The following is a 9,564-nucleotide window of genomic DNA, read 5'->3' on the forward strand; positions in this document are numbered from 1 at the left end:
AGAAAATGTTCCTTCAGAGTTGAATGTGACAGACCAAAGAAAATGTTCATTTAGATCTAAGTGTGGCACAGTGTCTGACAGAGAAAGTATTTTCTGGAGATTTGTGGATAAATGTAGAAACAAAATGTCTATTCATTCAGCAGATTTGAATAATTAAAAAAAAAAAGAAATCAAATTGAATTTCAAACCTAAGTTTAACATGCTGGCCGATGGGCAAACTCCTATACAGATGTGAGCATATATATATATATATATATATATATATATATATATATATATATATATTTATTAGAAAGGTATGTTTTCATGTAGGTGTGAGGGATGGGATGGTTAAAGGTTATGAGAACTTTGAGAAATAAAGTAGTTAACTGGATGTTGTGGAGTGGCCAAAATTTGGAGGCTGGCCCTGACACAATCTGATTATGGTGCTGTGAACTCATAAAAGATGAGGATGGGATGGTTCTTTATGGGGTTGGGCAGCAAGAGGAGAGGGTTGGATGGGAGTTGATATTGATTCGATAAAGGAGGAGGAGGAGGAGGAGGAGAGGTATCCATCCACCATCCTCGCTTTGCATTCTCTGGCAATTGCAGTGCCTCCATGGCTGGGATGGGCTGGCCACCAAAACCCACTGTAGTAGGAAGCGCATCGCAAACAACTGCACATTCCAATCTTAATCGACATCGGCCTTCCTCACCTTCTCTTGTTGTCTTACATACGTTCCAATCTCTTTACATCGGACCCTGTCTCTCTCTCTCTCTCTTCTCATTATCATCCTTTTTTTCTCTTTCACGAGATACTGCCCACTCTCTAATCATCATCCATTTTTCTTTTCTCTCTCCTCAAAGCCATATATACGTTTCACTAACTTTATATCGACCTCTCTTTTTTTTCTTTTTTTTTTTTTTTTACATCGTGCATATATCTCTCATTAGCATCTTTTACTTTTCAATCTTTGACAATACATTCCACTCTCTAAGCATCGTCCATCTCTTCTCTCCACTCTCTAAGCATCGTCCATCTCTTCTCTCCCTCCCTCAAAGTCATGTACGTCTCACCTGCTTGATCAGCATGAAGGTTATTTTCTCTCTCCCAATCGTGTACCTGTCCCACTCTCTAATCTATATAAATAAAACAGTAGATCTATGTATCTCTGTGTAAATATTTAACCGATAAACTCTTAAACAACTGGTCACATAACACTGAAATAAACAGGAAATAGTAATCATACACCAAGGATGGGTTTTAATGAGTAAATTATTTGTTAGGTTGATGAATAGTGCGTGCAGAAGTCAGCAAGTTAAAATGCAAAATGTTCATTTCAACTTGCCAATATATTACTTTTGCACATGCGCAAATTCATTCATAGCTTGTAATGGTTTACTTTTAAATCTTCCTTATCTATCTGTTGATAGCTCTAATGATAGGGAACATGGCTGGCGCGCAAAATGTTTTAGTTTCAATTCTAGCTGATGGCACCAAAGTCATTTTTTTAAACTTGAAATCAATATTATATATAAGGTACAATATAATATTCAATAGAAAATTGGCTTCGTAATAATACGAAGGCTGCATAAATTATAGTACATTCAAGTTAGTTTTTTAATAGTCATAAACTCTTCGAATTTTGGCACATTTTGATAACAAAATTGGGCGCCTCTACACTATCAGAATGAAATTTTGGAAATTGTAATACTGAATTTCACATGAAAACAGTAGTATCTATGTATTCCTCGTATTTTTTAAGATTATATAAAAAATTACGAAAATGGATAAAATTATTCATTAAAGAAAATACAATTTGAAAAAAACGACCGTATTTGCTGAAAAAGGGAGGTAATTTTCCGTTTCGATTTAAACAAGATGTTCTCAATTTTTCACCTGCTAACACGATTAAAGTTGTTTTTTTTAATAATTCAGTAATATTCAGGTAATTTCAACTGCATAGTTTGGAAGCTAACATTGTAATTTATTAGAATTGACAAAAAAAACAAAAAAAAAACGAAACCATTGTTTTTTTGATTGAGATTGTCGGACTGACTTCCTCATCTTGGTTGTTATAGTCACAACGTTTCGGCCGTTTTGCCCTCCGGCCTTCATCATTTGTATCGAACTGGGGAACCGTTTGTTAGGAGTCTCAAACCCAACCCTTTATTATTATTACGGGGATACCGTGTTCGGACTCCAGCTAGGCTCTGGGACATAGTTGCTGATTCTCTGTTTTGAATGTTACTTTTCACTGCCTTCGTTCAGGATTGAACTCAGCACCTTTGAGTAACTGTAAACTTTGATACAACGTCTAGGACCACTCGGCCATATGTCACTAGGACAATTCTTAGTTGGTTTTTGTTAATGTTAAACCTATGTTGTTATTCAAGGTTTTCTCTCTCTATCAGAGGTGTCCAAATTGCATTCAGCTCTATGTTCAACACCGCAGAGTCTTGTTATATAGATTGGAGTACGAGAAGTCTTTTTGAACAAGAGAGAAGGCGCCATTCTGGAAGTATCTGTAAATAAATGTCTGTTGTTTCAACTGAAAAAAAGCGAGTCGAATTCTTTCCTTGCATCTGTCTGCATACAACGTGTGGGTACCGAGTGTGGACATCTAACGACTAGGTTACAGTTATGCAGTTTGTGGTAGTCAGGATAGGTTCGTAAAGGCTGTCTCATAGAGAAACAAATTGAAGGTCAAATTCCAGAAATAAAATTTAGCCGACTTGTAATCTGTAAACTGTTTTAAATTCAAATCTTTTTCAAAAGAATTATCATTATTATTTATTTCAACAGAAATAAAACAAAACTGAATACACTTAGACCATTGTTAGGGGTATATAGTTTTCTCCCACTGCAAGACAGGCTCGGAAAGTGGGATGGAAAAAGTCAGTGCTTCAGAGAAGGAGCCCTCTGACAAAAGATGCCTGTGCAACCCGGTTGGCATTCCCGGTAAGGCACATCAGGCAATTAACAATAAACTAATCCCCTGGGAGAGTGTACTACTTTGTACTTGTTTCAGCTATTACCATTGATCGGTTGAGCCGGCTTCACCTATTGCATTAGTCAAATCTTAATTGAGGCCGACCATGCCCGATGATCCGATGCCATAGCAGCCATAAGCATGAGCCATTCATGTTTCCAGCGACGTAGACAAAAAAAAAAAAAAAAAAAAAAAAAAAATTGAGAAGGTGGTTCTCCTAGAACTGCACAGATCCAACATTACACATCAATTAACAGAAACCAAATCATTACAAGAATGCTCTAATCTCTGTTGATTTTGGAGCCGAGGATAATTGACATCAAATGCAAAAGAGGATTCCATGTCACTGCGAGTTGGAAGTATGTACACTTAATGTCTGCTTCAGTTGATGACTTAAATTCAACTGACTTGGATGCAGAAATAATGCATAAGTAATCCAACAGAAATGCATCCATGCAAAGAATGTTGCACTTCTTTTATGCTCTTTAAAAAATCTTTGAAATACTCGAAGGTCAGTAAAATTCAAGGAATTTTTATTAACTAGCAGTTCAGCCCGGCTTTGCTCGGGCCCTATGTACTGTTCATAACTTTATGTGCATATATATATATATATATATATATATATATATATATATATATATATATATAAAATAAAAAATTATCTAGTGTTTCCTTTTCAGATTAAATATGTTTTTAACTCATTTCAAAGTGTTTTTTTAACATGTTTTATTAACTGTTTGCTCATATATATATATATATATATATATATATATATATATATATATATATTAAAAAGTTTGATTCATGTTCAGGTAACCTACTTCTAAAATTTCAAGTGCTTAGACCCAAAATTAGTGGAGGAGTTTGGTAGAGTCTGCAAAGGTCAACTCTTTCAACTTTGACCTCCTGGCAGCCAAATTTTCGTCCAAAAACTGATTAAAAAGCTTGTTGCATGTCTGAATACCCTTTATGTAAAATTTCAAATGTTTAGACGATTTTGGGGCAATTTCTATAATGCCACTTAGGGGAGCAACCAGTTTTCCTGGAAAATCCGTTCTGCCAAAAATTTACTTTTACCATGACTAATGTCTGTACAAAATTTTTAAAAAATCCAAGTTGTGGTTATTGAGAAAAGTACAAACAAATGAACAGACGAATGGGAGTGAATTATTAGGTCCAATCTTTCATTTGTCAGGGGATGAATAAAATAGTCCATCAAAATATAAGGGCTACAATTTTTCTTACATCTTCAATCTGAACCGTATTCAATAACAGTTCAAACCTCTCTCAGACCCCCCCCACGCTGTCTGGTACTGTCGCAAAAAAAGAAACAAACAAAAATAAATAAATTTACACTCAACATTTTTCTGTTTTAGCAAAAGGCGTTTATTACCATCACTTTCCAAACAATGCTTTTTGTTTTTTTTACTGTTCATTCTGTCTGCCATGAGATTACCAAACCCCTCTGTCTAAACACCAGTTTAAAAGTCTCTTGCCACCATCATGGGGCCACACGTCCATCTCACCCAGTTCGCACTTTGCTTTACTCCTCGACGACATGACAGCCATTTCTCGCCTTCGACTTTACACATCTTTCTAGGCACACACTTTGCTTCTCTCTTTAATCACGTGATGTCCTTTTATCTTTTTCTTGGAATGCAAGCCTGCACAAACTTGCTAATTTGCATACGTGCTCAAAAGCTGCTGCTGCTAATACCTTCATTAACCACCTATCCTTCAGCTCCTGCTAATATTTTCATATGCGCTTTGTTACAAATCCAACTTAGACAATGAGAAGTGCCTGCCATGCAAAACGTTTTTATTGGATAACAAATAAAATCACTTTGCCTCGAAACATCAGTTTACATAAAAAGAAAATAGTTCATCTATAATATAAATCTCATCTGTCTGTTTAAATGTATGTATGTATGTATGTTTGTATGTCTGCCTAAAAATTTCGACAGAGGCAACAGATTTTCACGGGATTGGTATCGTTTTGAAGCTCGACCTTTCAGATGATAAATATCAAAAAATGGACGGAACAAGAGCATGCTACCCCCGTGAAGTAAATAAAGGGTTCCACTTAAAATTCCGTGCAAATTCCAGAGTTCAACAAGATACACCTGAAGAAGGTCAGAGGTTACATTGACCGACACATTGTGAAAATCACACTCAAGATGAGAACAGTAGAGCAACGATGAATCCAAACAATAAGCTTAAATACGATATTTTAATTCGTCCAGATTTCATATATATTATATATTATTATAGAGTCGTGATTTCAAAAGTAAAAAGAAAGTATTTGGCTGCTATCAGCTAGAATCGAAAGCAAAATTGTTGCATTCAAAGCTGGTGACGTTACCACTGTACCAACGTGACACACATATGAACTGATTAAAAATTAAAAATAAACTAAGATGAATGTACAAAATGCATAACGATTTCTTCAATTTTGACCCATTTTTGACCTCTCAAAAACTATTTTAACCAACTAAAAACCCATAAAAGAATGGTCCATAAAAGTTATTTAAGGCCCCTAGAGCCGCTCTGTGACTTTTAGTTTCGGAGGAGATAGAGTTTGAAAATATGGAGACAGACAGAAATATAGCCTTTTATATGTTAGATTATTTCTACATTATTGAACGTGTCTCGTTCGCATACGTTCAACGGAGAGACTGTATTGAAAACCATTTGTTCTCTCATAAAAATGATGCTATCATATCTTCATATTGTCTTTAAACAAAAGTAATTTGCTTTGAATTAATGCCGAATACCTTTGTGTCTCCCTTTTTTATGAATTAGCAACAAATAAAAATGAATGAATGAAGATCACTTAGTTTATGTAATGGTTTTTGTACGGATTTCTTTGAATTTATATATATATATATAAAAAAAAAGTTTTAAAAAATCCTTTTGATTTGCGTGAGATTCGAACTCGAGTATTGAAATTGTAAAAACTCCTTGTTTAGTAATGAGTACTCTATTCCTTTCTTGTCAATCAGTCTATTTGTGTACAAAGAGAGTGAAACAACTTTTTTATAAATATATAAATACTAGCGAGGGGTACCCAGCGTTGCCCGGGTGTTTGGAGGTGTGTGTGGTTTTGGGTAAATCAAAACTCCAGGGGGGAGGTTGAAATAAAAAAAAGTTTTGGTAGGTAAGTATGAGGATCGAACCCGAACCCTTGAGGCAAAGTTGGAAATTAAAGTGTGAAAAACAAAAACGTGCGACGTTAACCATTGCGCCACCGCGACATACTGACAGAAATACGTTTGAATTTATTTAATTACTTAAATTGGCAGGTGCACGTTTTAATGACTTAATGAGGTCAACTTTTGACTACGGGGTAGCATTTCATTTAGTACGGGAATGCTTTTTTTGGGGGGATGGAGGGAAACATTATAGGAAAAGGCCTAACCTACATGCGACGAGCGAAAACTGTTGAATATTTATCTTCCCCAAGTCGAGCAAATTAAATAGACAGGCGAGCTCCGTTGTTAAATCTGAGATATTACGATTTACATGTGATATAAAAAGTTTTAAAAAGTTGTTAGGCGACCGACCGCTTCTCTGAAAAAAAGTCTTTCTTGGACATACACAAAAAAGTGAACATAGATTTTCGCTTTTATCTATATATATATATATATATATATATATATATATATATATATAATGTATACTTTTTTTCTTTAAAATACACTGTTTTATATTTTCTGGCCCGTTCATATTATCATTTCCTTATTTCCAAAATTATTTTGATGATTTTGTAGATTCGTGAAACAACCAAATATCAAAATAGTGCTCGTTTCTGTTCCGCTGTAGTCTAATACAGAAGCAAACAAGATGGGAGGAACCCCGTAGTGTTATCGTGTAATACTTAGAACTTTAAATAAAAACTGTATGGTCGGTGCATTTGAGATTTTATGAAGACTGGAGAGAGAAAAAGACGGGGGGGGGGAAGAGGATGGAAAGATATAAAGAAAAAGAAAGAAAAAGAAAGAAAAAGAGAAAGAAAAGATGGTCAGAGGGTAGGGGGAGAGAGAAAGAGGGAGCAAGGAGGGTAAGAAAGAAGAAGAAAAAGAGGAGGGAGGGTCAGAAAAAGGAGGGAGAAAGAGATATAGCAAAGAGGATCAGAGAAGGGAAGGAAAAGGAGAGAAAGCAAGGAGAGAGAGAGAGATAGAGAGAGAGAGATAGAGAGAGAAAAGAGGATTAGAGAAGGGAGATTAAAAAAGAGGAAGGAAAAGGAGAGATGAGAGCAAGAGGGAAAGGAGAAAAAAAGAGAAGTATTGACTATTCAGTTAATCACTGCCGTCGGCTACTCTAGGCCCAAACTACACTTTTTGTCTCTTCAGCATTCTATGGCCCTCCCTTCTGCAATTGCTGAAAGAAAAAAAAAAAAAAAAAAAAAAAAACAAGCGGAAAACAGAAACACGAAACAATAAGGTCTGTTTTCCCCTTCCTTTATCCTCCGCCTGCTTCCCAAAGGTTCGGATAGGAAAATGTTGGTAATATTTTTATTAGATTATTATTAGCTTATTATTGTCAAGATGTGACAGTAATTTAATCATGACGTGTTTTCCAATATCATTTTGAGGTATGTTATCTACAAAATATTTCCTGTGTATTTTCTTCGTACGGACATGGGCATAAGTGTAGGATTTGATTTGCACCGTGAGCGATGTCGGATAGGTATAACTGCGAGTGATCAAAGTTTTTTATATATATATATATATATATATATATATATATATATATATATATATATATATATATATATATATATATATATATATATGTGTGTGTGTGTGTGTGTGTGTGTGTGTGTGTATAAAAGGCGAGAAAAAAAACCCTTGGTTTTAATTGTTTTGTTATCGCAATAAAATTTACATTAAAAATAAATAATAAGTTACGTCTAACGAGAATCACACCTACACACCTGGATACGACATGTAACATTTTTAATAACTCTGGTACAGTTTCTTAACATGACCCTAAATGAACATTCTATACTAGCTGTCAGCTCGGCGTTGACCGGTCTTACAATACGCTTAAACATGATATTTTAATTTATGCAGATTGCGTATGAATATTAAAGAATTAATCCTCCATTGAATATTATATATTATGAGGAATAATTTACCCGGTGGAATAATTCGCAAAAAGAACAAATAAAAATAAATAATAATGATAATGTCGTTCATCAAATTCCGCCTGCGTTTGTTTACAATATCACATAAACTGGTATCTGGGCTTGACGATCTTAAAAATAGTCTTTCTTCTCCTATAGATAAAAAATAATTTTTACAGGGGAATATTTTACGTTACACCGTTTTAACGCAAAATATTCCGCAGCAAAAATTCTTTTTTTTTTTTTAATCTATAAGAGAAGGAGGAATTGTTTCATGGTGCAGAATCATTTATGTAATTATAATGTCATTTGTTTCTGCGCTACGAAACAGGCACTGTCAAGAATTGGACATTTTAGCATGCTTAAATAAACGGTAATATGGGCAAGATTTTGAAATTTAGAATGTAGACTTTTTTCATTTATTTGTATTTGCTCTGTAGTTACATTGAGCTTCATAAATTAAAGGATTCGTATAAATAAAAGGTGAAATGAGACCGACTGAAAAGAACTTGAAATTGGGACCTGAAACGTTCCCTAATATCAAGTTAGAAACCGACGGTACTAAAGGCTTATCTCATCCAAGCTTCTGAAAATAAAAAAAATATAAATATTAAGCTCTTATTTTGAAATTTTTTTTCCCTTATAATAGAGCACTCTGCTGAAATTATTTTTTCTCAAAAATATCACTACGTATATATAAGAGAAAAAACAAAATTAAAACTGTAAGTTGAAATTTATAATCAAATTTATTGTTCGACTGAATACTCCAAGCAACAATTTACAAAGTCCTTATTCTACAGAGTTTCAAAGAATGCTATTCTTGGTATTCTTTTCGTTGGAGGACAGAAAGAAATCAGCAAATTATATTTGTAGCAATGCTAGAATCTGCTGGTAATGGCATTAAATGAAACCGCAATTTATTATAGTCATAAATTGCAAAGATGTACATGCCATATAAATACAACGAGGGAAAAAATGTAGGAAATGTAAAAAATAATAAAAACAAACCGGGCATGACGTTGCGGCTTGCATGAAGATTCTTTCAAAGGTAATCTGAAAGGCGAAAATAATTCTTTAGAAAGAATCAAATCCAAATTTAAATCCAGTTGAATATAATTAGTCCGGTTGGAAAATTTTCAACGCAACTGGAATTATGGAAATTGTTTTTGCGGATAGTGCAGCCATCCAAAAATAGGTTGATCCCCAGTTGAGTGGATTCGAGAAATTAAGCCAACGAAGTGAGAAGAGATGCTGATTTTCTGTCCATCTTATTTCTCGAATCCAACAATAAATTTGATTGTAAATTTCAATTCAGTTTTAATTTCTTTTCTCTAATAAGTTCTCTCTATTGTGTGTATATGGAGCTTTTTTCTTTGGTTGGGATTAAAATATCTTTATATGAATACTTGATATTAATATTAGATTGAAGTTTACCATTGCTTATATCAGGTAAACACTCCATCT

General features: G+C 34.2%; 1 protein-coding gene across 1 annotated transcript in view; it reads right to left on the reverse strand.

Annotated features, from left to right (window-relative positions):
* The window catches only part of LOC145263864 (polycystin-1-like protein 1), an 842,774-nt gene that overhangs the window by 231,109 nt on the left and 602,101 nt on the right, over positions 1 to 9,564 (reverse strand). The gene's annotated exons all lie outside the window — the stretch shown is intronic.

The sequence above is a fragment of the Euprymna scolopes genome, chromosome 39 (genome assembly GCF_053919585.1).
Source record: "Euprymna scolopes isolate OS-2025 chromosome 39, ASM5391958v1, whole genome shotgun sequence".
Lineage (NCBI taxonomy): Eukaryota > Metazoa > Mollusca > Cephalopoda > Sepiida > Sepiolidae > Euprymna > Euprymna scolopes.